Raw genomic sequence first — 15,707 nt, 5'->3', positions numbered from 1 at the left:
CACTTCGAAGCTAGGTTCACCGGTGGCTTCCTTGATGCTATGACGGAGAACGAATCGATCAAAATTGGTGACAAAGCGCCTCCCAAGCCGCAAAGACCTTCTCTCCAAACCCTAGCCATCTCGCCCCTCAAGAGCCGCACAAAAGATAAGAAAGAATAGGGCAAAATGGCTATTTATAGGCCTTAGACCGCGTCTGTCAGGTGCCCCAACACAGTAAAATTACAGTACATTTCTATAGTATTTTGCTACAGCACTTTTCACAAAACGCGGTCCAAACACTCTTCTCTTGAGGCCACATGTCCGGGCACACGTCCATGTGGTAGGCTATAAAACTTCTCTTCATCGACGTATCTTTAAGAGGTCTTGCAATCTTCACAAAGAGAAGGAACATGAAGATGTGGCTGCCTTTGTGCCCTTCCAACTAGTGAATTGACTTGAATCTTCTTGGAAGTTGGCACACATCTCCACGTTTATGAACTCCTCTCATGTCTTGGTCCTTGAATTGAACAAGAACTCCCAACATTGTGTCTTTATAGCCTATCTTTTCTTCCTTTTTACTCTTCAAGGCATTCACAACCTATATGCATAAAAGAACACCAAATACATAATATGAGACATAAACCATGGTAAAAAATGATGCTCAATGCATGTAAAACATATATAAAAATATGTCTACTCAAGCACTTATCAGTGAGCCTGGAGACTTTTTGCCCTATTCTTTGGAGACTTTTTGCTAGCATTTGAAGGGCAAAGCGGCTAGGGTTTTGAGGAGAGGTATTTGGCAAATTTGGGAGATGTTCTTCACCAACTTTTATAGATCTTTTCTTCATCAAAGCTTTAAGAGAGCCTTCGGCAACCTAGATTCGGAGAAGGATCCTTCAAGACGTTGAGCGACCCATCAAGGCCATCATCAAGAATTCAAGGGGGTTTTATTCCATGGTTTTCATTGCTTTTCATTTCATTATTCTTTGCTTTGTAATTTGCCACATGGAGGGCTAAACCCTAGTAGGTATTTGGGCATGTGAACCCTAGGATAATATCTTTGTATTGATTACTTTATGTTTTCTATTAAATCTGAGTTTAATTGAGTTTTAATCTTGTTTTTTCATTGCTTGTATGTTATATTAATCCTTGTGATTGATTTGTATTGTATGATATGTTGCCTTGGTGAGAGAGAGGTCTCCATTAGGGTTAGAACTCTAATATTGAAGACGATTGAGAGGGTGAGTCATAAGATAGTGGAGTGTCGCCTTTCCCCTCCGATGAGTGCTTCCTATCTCCGTATTCCCTAGGCTTTATGCAACCATATTTGGTGTGAGGTGCGAGATTGAGAGATTTCTCTACCGGGACCTTGTAGGGAGTTATGGATCTTTCACCTAGAAGTAGGGTTAGATTTATCATTAGGAATCAGTTGTACTCTTAGGAATCCCTAAAGTCCATTCCGGTTATATGTGGCATGAGGTATGAGATTGAGCGATTTCTCCACCGGGACCTCGTAGGAGACTAGTATCAGTGTCCTGGAGGCAGGGATCGATTATTTTTGGATTACCTTGACTCATTTAACTCGGTTTAGAAACATTTAGTAAGTCTTTTGCTTCATGTTAAATCCTAGGGGGAGCATTGCCCGGGTACCTCATCTTTATTGATTGAGACTTTCCTTATCTTTACTTTTCCTTTATTTCTTGCAATATTCATATTCTTGTGATTGAGTTCACTTCACCATAATATTGATTCAGACTAGATTACTAAGAAGTGGTTACTACTAATACTCTTGTTTCATGTGGATTCAACTACCCGACTTATTGAGTACTTTATTACTTTGACACCCGTGCACTTGCGATACACGCACGCAAATTGGTGTATCATAGCTTCTACAAAGCAAGAAGACACAGTTAAGGAGGGGTTCGGAGCGTGGTCGAACCACTGAAGCAAGCAAACAACAAAGAGATGTGTAGGTCTTCTTATGCAAGAAGTATAGGCACATGAAGGCCTAGTGTTGGTATAGAGATAAGGAGGTTAATGTGACTGAAGAGATGTAGGATGCTGATGAAGGGTTGTTGTTCATGGCACAAAGTGAAACTGAGAATAAAACTGGTAGAACTTGGTTGATTGAAAGTGGTTGCTCCATTTACATGTTAGGAGATCAGAAGCTCTTTTGACAGATAGAAGAGACATCTTTTCATATAATCAGATTGGGAGATGGAAAAAGCTTTGTAAGTTGCCAGAGTTGGTGCAGTTGTTCTTCGCTCAAGCATAGGAAGAACTCGCACTCTAACCAACATTCAATTTGTACCCAACTTAGCCCACAATTTGCTAAGTGTGGGTCAGTAGATGTCTACCGGTTATAGTGTTGAGTTTACGAGAGGAGAATGTATCATTAAAGAGCATTATAAAACACCATGGTTGTATGGGTATGTATGACATCTCACATACTATTTCCTCTAGATGCTGATCTTGTGGGCTTGGCTAATGTAATTGATAAGTGCTTGTGTATAAGTAATATGAAGTATACTTTTCTTACATTGAGCATCACTTTTATCAGATTTTATAGCTTATTCATGTGTATTTGTGTTCTTTTGTGCATTTACAGTTATGAAGACAAGTTTGGAAGAAAGGAAGCAAAAGTAGATCTTGGATGAGATTGTTGATGGAATTCTTGTATCGAACATGGGTCAAATCATAAGTTGTGATAATAGACATGTGGGTGTGTGCCAACCTCCAAAATGCTCAAGTGAATATACAAATTGAAGGGGCACAAAGGCAATCACACTCATGTGTTCCAACTTCTGTAACATTTCTAAGAGCTTCATTAATGAGGTTTAATTGAAGATGCGACACGATCTACCTCATGGATGTGCGCCCAATCATGTGGACTCCATGAAGAAAATGAATTCGGGAGTATTTTGGCAAAGTCCTATAGCAGTTTACTGTAGCAAAATTAATGTAGCAAAATCACTATAGTGGTTACTGTTCATATCGTGCAGGAAAACGCAACCTGGAAATCCACACAGCCATGTGGAAATTCCACACGCCCATGTGGATACCCGATTTTAGCCCTATAAATACCGCTTTGAGAATTTTATTTGGGGATCTTCTTCCTATCTTTTTCCTATCTTTTAGGGAGAGCGCTGCTAGAGTTTGGAGAGGCTTTTGCTAAGTTTTTGGAGCATTCCTAAGGCATTCGACATCGAGTTCCTTTGGAGGATAGCTATTTGGGGAGCTTTTGTCGGCATTGATTTGGCAAGGTGTGCCCTAGGCTTGACAAGGGAATCCTTGGAGAAGACGAGGCGGCTCCTCAAGACCATCGATACGGACGATAAGGGGGTTATCTCTATTGATTGCTTGCACTTACTTTTGATTTTATTGTTGAATTTGTATTGCTCCATGGAGAGCTAAACCCCTAGTGGGTGCTTGGACTTGTAAACCCTAGGATGATCTTATTTCATTGACTCTTATTATGTTTCTTTAAATTGATGCTATAATTGAGTTTCAATCTTGTGTGCTTATTGATTTGATTTTCTCTTAGAGTGACACTAGGGTTAAGATTCTATCTTGGTAATCCTATGAAGGTGTGACAACTTCATTAGGGTTAGACTTAGCGAGGTTGAAGAGGGTTGAGAGGATGAGTCGAGAGGTAGCGGACTGTCCCCTTTCCCTTCTGACGTGTTTTATCCTACCTCCATGTTCCAAGAGTTGTTTGCGGTCACGATAGAGTGAAGTGCTAAGAGACAAACTCTACTGGGGCTTAGTTGTACGGGCAACAAAGTGAAGTGTTGAAGTAATCCTTAGTGCTGGGGCTTAATCGAGACTAATAGTATTTTGCCTGGACCAAAGGGTTAGATCTATATTAGGGAATAGGATTTATCACATGGAATCTCTAGAGCTTCAAGCAGTCCTACACAGTGTGAGGAGTCGAGAGTATCCCTTTCTGTCGGGGTATAGTGTAAAGGACTAGTCACAATTGACCTTAGGTTTGGGACTGTGTGCATTGTCTGAGTACCCCAATCTTACCATCGATTATCTCTCTCTATTTCTCTTGTTTTCTCTTTTCTCCTTTACTTTTATTTGTATTAATATTTTGAAGCAACATCACAAATTAGTTTTCACTCTAGCTAGATAGCAATACTTTGTGCTTCTGAACAACTACTCCCTATGGATTCGACTACCACTCACCGGGGTATTTTATTACTTCAATGACCCATGCATTTACAGTACACACACACACGCAAGGGATGCGTCAGTAACACAAGGGAAAGAAGCTCTATTAGACATTTGGAATAGGAGGTATGGACATCTGAATAAGAAGAGCATGAAGCAATTATCAAAGAAGGAATTGGTGTGTGGGCTCCCAACCATCAACTTAACAAGCCCATGCGAAGCATGTTCTGTAGGAATGCAAACTCCGCTGAAGTTTCCCAAAGGACAAGCTTAACGAGCTAGGATGCCACTTAAGCTCGTGCATGGTGATCTAGTTGGTCCCATACAAATGCCATCGCTAGGAGGTAATCTGTAATTTTTCTTATTAATAGATGACTATTCTTGGCACGCTTGGGTATACTTTCTTTAGAGAAAGTCAAAAGCTCTACAGAAGTTTAAGGTGTTCAAGCTACTAGTGGAAAGTAGCTGTCATTCTAGTTGAAAGCTCTCCACATCGATCATGGTGGTGAGTTTAGCCCGGGAGAAATCAAAACATTATGTGAGCTGTTGGGATCAAATAGTAATTCATGGTGCCACGGTCACCACAATACAATGGCTTTGTCTAGCGGAAGAACCGAACGATGATCGAGATGGCAAGAACCATACTAATAGGGATGAAGATGGCAATGGAGTTCTGGTAAGAAATGGTGGCTTTCACTGTTGACATCCTTAACCATGCTACAAGAGTGCCCTGGAAAACCTTACATTGTATGAAGCATTGACCAAATCAAAACCAAACATGTAGACCATTTCAGGGAATTTAGCTATTTGACTGACATGCTTGTTGACTCTCAGTTAAGGAAAGTTCAACACCAAGTTATAGGGATGGTCTTTATTGGCTATTGTGATAACTCCAAAGCCTATAAGGTGTATGATCTAAATTCAAAATTGGTCGAGATCACCAGGGATGTGCGTTTTTTCGAAAGCAAAGGTTGGGATTAGGTGGTTTCCATTGAGTTAGCTCCATCAAATTGTGCGGCACAAGATGACGTTGAAGCAGATCTAGTTTGTGATCTGGTGGACAGATCTCAGCCGTCAGTTCATTTAGATGAGCTTCTGGAGATTTTTCAACTTGAATAGCTCATTTCTTCCAAACTCCATGGGCATAACTAGAGAAGAGGAAGATTCGATAAGGTATAGGGATCTTATTGATGTTTATAACTCTTGTGCCTTTGCCTTAACTACAGTAGATTCGACCTTATTCAAAGAAGAAACTAAGTGTGAGGGTCGTAACCACACATGAATAACTGAAGGTAATCCATAAGAATAAAACATGGGAATTATTGAATCTACTAGAAGAGAAGCAGGTGATCGGTCTAAAGTGGATCTTTAAATCCAAGTTTAACCTAGATGGCACTCTACTAAGAAAGAAAGCGTGACAGGAAGCTAAATGCTATACTCAGCTGGAAGGAGTTGATTTTGAAGACGTTTTCTCAACGGTTGCTCGTATAGAAACCATCAGGTTGTTCCTTGCTATAAGAACCCAAAGAAGCTAGTCCATATACCAGTTAGATGTAAAAATGATATTTCTAAGTAGAGAGCTAAAAGAAAAAGTTTATGTAATGAAACTTGAGGGCTTTCTCATCAAGGGTAAGTAAAAGTTTGTGTATAGGCTTTACAAGTCCCTAGACAAACTTCATCATTCTCCTAGAGATTGATACAGTCACATAGATCTACACTTTCACAAAATAGGATTCATATGAATCTCAAATAAACCCATTGTTTACAGGAAACATGAAGGAAGCTCAGATATCCTCCTACTCTATATGTATGTAGACTATATAATCTATATGGGATCCTCCATTCAGATGTTGAATGAATTAAAGGAAAACATGATAAAGGTGTTTGAGATGTCGGATGTGGGATAAGTAAAGCACTTGCTTGGTTTAGCGGTGAAGCAATTTAATGGTTCTCTGTTTGTATCCCAGTAGAGGTGTGCAAAGAATCTTCTTAATAAAGCTGGGATGTTGTATTGGAATTTTTTATCTTGTCTGATGAACTCTAATAAGAGATTACACTCATAAGATAGCTCAGGCAGTACAAACCCATACAAAAGATTGGTTGGAAATTTATTATATCTTATGCAGACACAACTAGATATCATGCATGTGATTTTGGTTGCGTCACATTTTATGCAGGCCCCAACCATGCATCATTATAGAGTAGTTAAAAGGATCTTATGTTATGTTAGTGGAACTATAGGTTTTGGACTCATTATGAGTATGATGACAAGTTCAAGCTCGTTGGTTACTTTAACTCTGACTGGGGAGGCTCACCAGACGATTGACAAAGCATAACAAGGTAGGTGTTTTCTTTGGGATCTAGAGCTATTGTGTGGTGTTTAAAGAAGCAACCAATAACTATTTTATCGAGCATTGAAGCAGAGTATGTCTTGGCTACATATGCTGCATGTGAAGCCATGTGCTTATGATGAATTTTAGAAGATCTGAATGAGAAGCAAAGCAGTTCTAGCATCATCATGTGTGATTATAAATCAGCCATCTCCATCACCTAAAATCCCATCCTTTATCGGTGCACAAAGCACATAGACACATGATTTCATTTCATCCAAGATTTTGTAAAAGATGGGACCATTGATATTACCTACTGTAGAACCAATGAATAGGTCGTAGATGTCTTAACCAAGGCGCTACCGAATCACAAGTTCTAGCACTTTTGAGATGCACTGGGGTTGAGAGAACTCTGAGTAAGGGAAGCATGTTTAGCTGGTTACTTAGAGCTAAACACAGTTGACCACACTATAGCTTGGGCTACAATGGGTACACTGCATGGGGACTTGCAGTGTGATTGGATGGAGAAAGCTGAAGCTGTGTGCTGATTGGATGTTCACTTTTCTTAGTTGCCTTTGGCTTTTGCTTTTAGTTAAGTATGCTATGTCAGCAGTTAAGCCAATTAGTATTTTTGTATCTTTATATGAAGTCCTTCCAGTAGTGTTTGAATGTTAAGCTTAATATAGAGAGCTTCACTTATATTTGTCTCTGAGAGTGAGCTGAAAGTAAACATAACTAACTAAGTGTGTGATTATGTTGATCTTCCACTCATTTCTATCAGTAAGAGCATTCAGTGCCTAAACTGGCATAGCTAGACATTGCTGATCAAACTAATTTTGGTATTGTTGGATCACCTTTCACCAGTCTTTGATCATTGGCACACCGCTAGAACCTGTGGTTTCAGTAAAAGAAGTTAAAGAGCTTATTGCATTGCGGAGGGCTTTTTACTCATTTTGTCTCCAATCATCACTAATCCATATGAGGTATACCATTACTAGCTTTGTCATCAACTTGCCATCATTGTATGATGTTAAGAATTAATGGTTTGGAAGAGAAAATAGGAAAAAAAAACAAGAAGGAAGTGAACCAAGTTTGACATTAATGTGAGTTGAGAAGGTTGTTAGTAAGCGCTTGTTATTGATGTTGTGAGATGGTTGGACATGAAAAAATAAATTGAAGGAGGGTTAATTTGGAATAGATGGAGATAGAGAAAAAGGCCTTAAATTTAAAAAGTTTTTAAGAATATAGAAAGAAGACCTAGCCATAATTAAGAGGAGGCTTCCTGACACACCCCTTGCGTGTGATCCGCAAGTGCACGGGTTTGTCGAAGTAATAATACCCGGGTGAGTGGGTAGTCGAATCCACAGAGAATAGTAATCAGAAATACAAAGATTGCTATTTAAGTAAAGTGAAGATGAATCAATAGTGGTATGAACAAAATCAATATGAAAAGAACTAAAGAAAATAAGAAAGAGAGGCAAGATAAAATAAGAGGAAAGACAATCTATAGAAAGTGGGGCACTCGGACATTGCTCCCCCTAGCACTATTGTTCCAAGTGCAATACCAATCATTATACCTCCTAAATGATGTCTAATAAGTCGTGGAGATCCTTAAACACACGGTCCCAAAACTTAAGGTCAACCGTGACTAACCCTACACTATGCCCATGTGGAGAAATTTCTCAGTCTCGACACCTCACACTATACTAGGTTGGTTTAGGCTCTAGGGATTCCAAGTGATAAACCCTATTCCCTAATATAGATCTAACCTTTGGTGCAGGCGAAAGGCCCCTAATCACAATTAAGCCCCAGATACTAAGGATTACTTTAATGCTTCACTCTATTGCTCGCACAACTAAGCCCCAGTGGAGTTTATCGCTTAGCACTTCACTCTATTATGACCGCAAAGAACTGTTGGAACCTGGAGGTAGGGTAAATCACACCGGAGGGAAAAGGGGACGCTCCGCTACCTCTCGGCTCACCCTCTCAACCCTCTCCAATCTAGTATTGTCTAACCCTCATGGTGTGTCACTCATCCACAAGGATTACCAAATGGATTCTCAACCTTAGTGTCACTCTAAGGAAAAATCAACACAACAAGCATTCAAGATTGGAACTCAATTAAAAACATCAATGAAGGAAAGCATAATAAAAGGTCAAAGAAACAATATCATCCTAGGATTTACAAGTCCAAGCATCCACTAAGGGTTTAGCTCTCCATGGAGCAAAACACAATCAACAATAAAACCAAAAGTAAAGAGATGCAATCCATGAATAAAACCCCCATGGTATTCGTGTCGATGGTCATGTGGAGTAGCCTTGGCCTCTTCAAAGGTTCCCTTATCAAGCCTAGGGCACACCACGCCAAATCGATGCCGACGAAAGCTCCCCCAATAACTACTTTTTGATTGAACATGGTGTCAAAGGCCATAGAACCACTCCAAAAAGTCTTACTAAAGCCTCTCTAAACCCTAGCCACATGCCTCTCCAAAGTTGGGAAAAAGATGGAGAAATGATGGAAAAGAGGATCCCCAAATCGGTACAAGTCACGGCTTTATAAATGGCTGGAATCGGGAATCCACACGGGCATGTGGAATTTCCACACGCCCGTGTGAATCTGCAGGAAATCTGTTTTCAGCGGTCTGTGAACTATAACTATTACAGTAAATTGCTACAGCGATTTGCTACAGTAACCTGCTACAGTCTCCACCAAAATACTCCCGAATCCACAGTTTTCATCGAGGCAACAAAAATGGGCACACGTTTATGCTGTAGATCGCGTTGCATCTTCAAGTAAAAACACATTTGACGGGAATCTTGCTAGCCTAGCACAAGTCAGAACACATGAGTGTGACTGCCTTTGTGCCCCTCCAATTTACATATTCCATCAAGCATAATGGAGGTTGGGACACACTTATATGTCTTCGAGCACAACTTGCGCCTTCTCGTGTGTCCACTTCAAGATTCCATTAACATAATGCATTCGCAATCTACTTTTGATCCTTTTTTCTCTATTTAGCTCCACAACCCTATATGTGCAAAAGAACACAAAAACACACGTAAGCATAGAAGAAGGAAATATTGAAAGTGCTTGGCCTTAGGTTCATCAAAGCATGCAAGGAAAGCATTTAACAAGTAAGGGAAATTTCAACACTAAATACAACAAATCATTGCTCTAGCTAAAAACTCGAATAAAAAAGGACAACAAACATGATATTGTGTAAGTGTGAGTAAACTCACTCAAGTTAACCCAACTTATACTCCTCAAAGTTCTAGGTATAAGGGATTTATTTATCTACAAAACAACACAAAATAAAGAGATGGTAGTAGCTCCACACATCCTCTAAGGTAGCCTTTTCTAAAGCGACCAATAAGGTGGCTTTCACACTTTTGAGGTGGTAGCTCTTTCTACCGGGGTAGTAGCTTTCACTCATCCCATGAGATAGCTCTTTCTCTCATTAGGGCATAACTAGTATCTGATTTATGAGATTAGCTTCATACTTCATAGGTGGTAGTGCTTTCCACCCCAAATGCACAACTAAAGCAAATATTTTTTTTTTCAATTTTTTCAGTAAAATTAACACAAGAAAAAAAACTAACTAGTACCTTAAACATTGAACTTGAGTTTCCAAAAGGGTTTAATGAGTGAGTAGTGCAACAATTGTTAATCGGGCAAAAATTCCTAGAAATTCAAGTAAAAACTAGAGAATGAGAACATTCAATGTTAAAAATTCCCCTAAACTTAAGAATACAATTATTGAACTAAGGTGAACCACCATTGGCTACGTGAGCATGTATTTCAGTTAAAACTTATGTAATTAACATGTGTAATGTGAACTCTCCCAACACTTACGATGTACATTGCCCTCAATGTACGCAAGAAAGCACAATAGGATATAAATCAATCAAAAATATATGTGAAAGTGGGTAATTGAAACAATACTCTCCCTGAACTCCGAATGGTATGTTTGATGGAGCTATATTCATTGAGAGTTTGAGTCTTAATGGGTTGTGGAGCATACATGGCCATAAGACCGTGTCTATGACTAGCTCCTCAAATTCCATACTCATAAGACCATCTGCAAGTATACACAAGAGGGTTCAGTGAAGCTCAAACAAAATAAAAATAACTCGAGTATATAAAGATAAGGTAATGAAATATAACTCGAAACAAAAATAAATGATAAACTCAGAAGGAAGATCCTTTATGAGTGATACAAGTCCAAAATAAAATATGGAAATGAAAATACCAAAAATATAAGAACAAAGAAAAGTAAAGACGCATCAAACGTCGGTGTCAGGCTCAGTCGCCTCTGTTGCTGGTGCTGGTGCTGGTGAAATAGGTGGATCGATTGGCACTGGAATCAGTGATTGTGGTGCTGGAGATGCCTGAGGTGTCCTGGGTCTCATAATAAATGATGAGGTGGCCTCTCGCTCAAGGATGCTGTAGGATATTGAGACGCGCTATGACCTCTATGTGGTTTGTGGCCTGCGTCGCGCGAACCTTGGCAATCTCAGTTCGGAGCAACCCCTACAGCACTCTCGAGCCTCTCAAAATGATCATAGGCACAAGATGGGGAGAACATGCGCACTAGTGGCGGCTCCTGTGCTACAGGAGGTCCCTCAGTACTCCATTTGCTCGGGCTGAGGCTTGGGAACCGACTGAGACCCCACTGCTGTAATTTTCTCGGCCTCAAATGGCTCTGATGGGGGCATGTTCAGCACATACACCCCGTCTTTATACCTGCTGATCATACCTATCAGTCGTATGTCTCCAGGCCGAGGGGTGCGTGTATGATCATCTTCTCAGCCCCTCTGATGTTATCCAGTAGACCCATCAGGATGATAAGTCTGGTAATGTACGGGCCTGAGAAAATAACTCCAATCCTAGCATATTGCCCCTTGTGCCTCAGATACTCAGCTATAATGTGCCCCGGATGGATCAGCTGACTCTGCACCATGGAGTACAGGTATAATAGCTCCTGTCTACTCAATTCCCCTGTCCTATCACCACGGCCATTCACCAACCTTCTCAGAATGGCATGCAAGTAGCGATATGTAGGCCGAGAAAGGCACGTGGCCTTGGACACCCCCGGCTCATACTGGCCTTGACCACATAATGCTCTATACGCTCTCTGCGGGGTAGTTTGTCAGCAACTGAGCGTACTCCTCTAGGTCTGTGAATGCCTCATCATACAATCCAAGTAGAATCAAAAATTAACTGACGCTGATGCTGTGGTGATGTCTAAACGCTCTAAACAGGATCGTGTCAATGCTCGAGAAGTAGCTGTAAGAGCGATCAAACTCAAACGATGAGAGCATCTCTAGTGTAAGCATGTGGATAGCTGGCTCCTTGATCAATAGTAAATGCTGCCAACTACCCACCGAGAGAAGCTCATCAACCTCATCGGCCATATCATCAGCTAACTGCATCTCCCTAAGCGAGCTCAAATGTAGAAATCGCGTCTGATCGAACTTGAACTTCGACAAACGCTCGAATCGAGTCTGGTGCTCAGGAATCAAGAAGTCTATATGCTCTAGCTCAAGTGAGGCCTCTCGAGGATGCTTGCTGGCTACTTTTTTTAGTCCTTGGTACCATACCTACAAGTATTGAAAAGAAAATCAATCAAATAAACTCAAAAAACAATACTGCATGAATCCACTCGGTAGTGTGGAAATTCCACTTGGTACTGCAGGAATCCGCATGGCCTCTAAGCAATATACTAAAAAAACATCATAAAGTTTTGTTCAAAAATCACTTTAAACAACGCACCAACCACTTTAACATACAAAAGAAGCAACAATCACTAGTTTAATCGAATTAAATCAAGATTGGCGAAGAAAAGAAGGAATGAGGGTTTACCAACGAGATGAAGATGAAAAGCTTGAAATCGGCCGGAAAACTCGAGTACAATCCATATAAAATGATGGTAAGAAGTCGAGAGAAAGAGTGGATGCATTCTTTCAGTGTGGAGAAGTGTAAAAATGAAAAGGCGCATGAAGATTATAAAGAAAACTCGCGGGCTTTTGAGTTCTATACATCCACACTGGCGTGTGGAAATTATCCACGCCCATGTGACTCTACAGGAGAACTTCACAGGAGCAGACACATGCCCCTGTGTGCTCTCGGGATAGCACACTTTATCTCTGAACGCATCCACACAGGCTTGTGGAAATTCCCCACGCCCGTGTCCCCGACCCACAGGGACACCCACACGCCCCTGTGGCTTCTCTGTTCAACCGAAAAAAATTCTAGGTGTTCCACACGCCCTTATGGAAATTCCACACAGGTATGTGGATCTTCACAGGGGTACTCACAGGCGCATCCACACGCCCGTGTGTTTTCTCTGGATGACTTAGAAAAATCTGCAAGCTTGGCAGAAAATTCCTGAACATGTATACACACTCAGAGCCTGCCTCTACAATGCAAAATTAACCAGAGAATCATGAAAAACATGCTCAAACAACTAAGAAACTTCACCATACACAATTAAGCACACGATAACATCAATGATGCACAAGAAAAACACAGTAATTTGCATGTAAAAATCAAGACACCAACACTCAATGACTTATTCATGCAAGTACTGAACTAAAAGCTGGAAAAACAGTAAAGACTTCGGTTGCCTCCCATGAAGGGCTTGTTTAACATCACTAAGCTTGACGTACTTATTCTTATCTCATGGGGGATCATAGATGATGGTTTCCCTTTTACCCATAACCTGAAAGCATGATAAACATAATCTTTTGAGGGTAGAGGAGGAGTTATCAAGCATTTTACCACATGAGGGTTTGTCACCCTCACACTATTCTTGTACATCCCCATTAGCCTTGGGGCATTTCTTATGGCGTCTCCTTACTTGCTTCATCTTTCGGAGCACCTTCTTCATGATCCCCGAGGTAGATGGTACCTTTTCCTCTATACCAAGCATCATGACTTCTTCATTTTCCACTTCTTGGTCTAGCACCCCTTTCATATGGGTGCAGATTCATCATTTCTTGCATATATTCATGTATTAGTTCATTGATAGTGTCAAGAAAATAAAGAGTATCATTAAAGTCAAGAGAATGTCGCATGTCTTCGGCGAGGCGGTATGTCAACTTGTCATCGCCAACCCTCAGTATCAACTCCCCACCGTCCATGTCGATAAGTGCCTTGGAAGTACGCAAGAATGACCTCCCAAGTATCAAAGGAACATCTATATCGTCGTCGACATCCAATACTACAAAGTCCACAAGAAATATGTACTTGTCAACCTTCACCAGTACATCTTCAATAATGCCCCCTCGGATGTCTAACCATTTGGTTCGAGCAATTAAAGTGTCATCTGAGTGGGTCTAGACTCTCCCAAGCCTAGTTTTTGAATGAACGAGTATGGCATGACGTTGATACTAGCCCCTAAATCCGCCAATACCATCTCTTCACCCATATTACTAATGTTGCATGGAATAACAAAGCTTATGGTGTCTTTGTTCTTGTTCGGCATATTCTTTTGGAAAACCTCCGAACAAGTGGCATCTAAGATCACCGATGCACTCTCCTCCAAGTTCCTCTTGTTGGTCAAAAGATCCTTCAAAAACTTTGCATACCGAGGCATTTAGGACAACGCCTCCACAAAAGTAATGTTGATGTGTAGTTTCTTGAATAGACCTAAGAACTTCTTATATTGCTCATCATTTTGATCGTTCTTCAATCTCGAAGGATAAGGGATTCTTGGATTGTAAGGCTAGGTTGCCACCTCTTTCTCCTTGTTTGCTCTCTCCTCAACCTCCACGACCTCGGGTGCTTCAACATTGGTCTTCTCATTTGGAAGCCTACCCTCAACCTCATGACCATTTCTCAAAGTGATCGCCTTCACATGTTCTCTTGGATTAGTTTCAGTGTTACTAGGCAAGCTCTCTTGAGGTCTCTCCGATAATGGCTTCGCAATTTGCCCCACTTGATTTTCTAGATTGTGCAAAGATGCGATGTGGTTGCAAAGTGTAGCTTCAACAGATTAAAACCTTGTGTCCGATGACTGGACGAATCTTGTCAAAGCTTTCTCTAGATCGGTCATCCGGGTTTGCAAGCCTGAAACTCGGTTCTCCATGTTCGGGGATTGTTGTTGTTGTTGGAAACCCAGTGGTGCCATGGCCTTTTGTTGCCCTTGCTTATTCCAAGAAAAGTTAGGATGGCTTCTCCATCCTTGGTTGTAGGTGTTGCTATAAGGATTGCCTTGTCCTCTTCCCGAATTACCCACAAAGTCTACTTGTTTAGTTGGGGCTCAAGTAGCAATTGAAATAGGAGAATTAGATGGCATATGTGAACCCCCACAACCAGCACAACTTGTGATTGTGGCTACCCTTGGTGAAGTCAATGTATCCAATTTCTTGCGTAATACCTCTACTTGGGTTGCCAAGGATGTAACCGCATCAATTTCATGGAGTCCGGCCACTTTCTTCCTTTCTCTTGCATTCCATTAGTAGCTATTCAAACCCATTTCTTCGGGAGCCTTCGTCCCCATTGTACCTCCTGTGGTGGCATCTAGAAGTTGTTTGTTACTTGAGCTTAACCCGTTATAAAATGTATTAATGATCATCCACTCGGGGAACCCATGTTGTGGACACTTCCGCAGAAGGTCCTTGAATCGTTCCCAACTCTCAAACAAAGTTTCAAGCTCCATCTGAACAAATGAAGATATCTCATTACAAAGCTTTCCTGATTTTCCTGGAGGAAAGTACCTTGCAAGGAAAGCTTCGACCATTTCGTTACATGTTGTGATGGAAGCTCTTGGCAATGAATAAAGCCACTGTTTGGCCCTTCCTTTCAAAGAGAATGGAAAAGCCCTCAAGCGAATTGCATCATCAGAAATCCCTATTAATCTTCAACATGTTGCACACTTCAAGGAAGTTCTCAATATGATTGTTCGAGTCTTCATCGGCTAACCCATTAAATTATGCAGACTGTTGAACCATCTGAGTAAAGGCCAGCTTCAATTCAAAATCTGGGCTGCTATTGGTAGCCTCACAATGCTCGATTGTGTCCCATGAATAGTAGGCCTAACAAAATCTGAAAAAGTTCTTTGTTGGCCCTCTTGTTCAGCCAAATTGTCAGATCCTTCACACTCTATCTCAGCTGAATGATTCTTTTCTTGTACAGGTTCTTTCCCTCTTCTATGAAGTATTCGTTCAAGTTCAGGATCTCCTTCAACCAATGTCGAAGGGTTCCCCCGGGTCATA

The 15,707-nt window shown here is 40.9% G+C and overlaps 1 non-coding gene across 1 annotated transcript; it reads left to right on the top strand.

Annotated features, from left to right (window-relative positions):
• The first annotated feature begins 15,077 nt into the window (after positions 1 to 15,077).
• On the top strand, positions 15,078 to 15,184 carry LOC120266157. Its single transcript, XR_005538000.1, has one exon. It is a non-coding gene; the product is annotated as a small nucleolar RNA R71 (small nucleolar RNA).
• Positions 15,185 to 15,707: the final 523 nt, after the last annotated feature.

Source organism: Dioscorea cayenensis, chromosome 7, assembly GCF_009730915.1.
Source record: "Dioscorea cayenensis subsp. rotundata cultivar TDr96_F1 chromosome 7, TDr96_F1_v2_PseudoChromosome.rev07_lg8_w22 25.fasta, whole genome shotgun sequence".
Lineage (NCBI taxonomy): Eukaryota > Viridiplantae > Streptophyta > Magnoliopsida > Dioscoreales > Dioscoreaceae > Dioscorea > Dioscorea cayenensis.
Note: the sequence above shows the minus strand (reverse complement) of the source record. Positions and strands in the feature narration are given on the sequence as shown.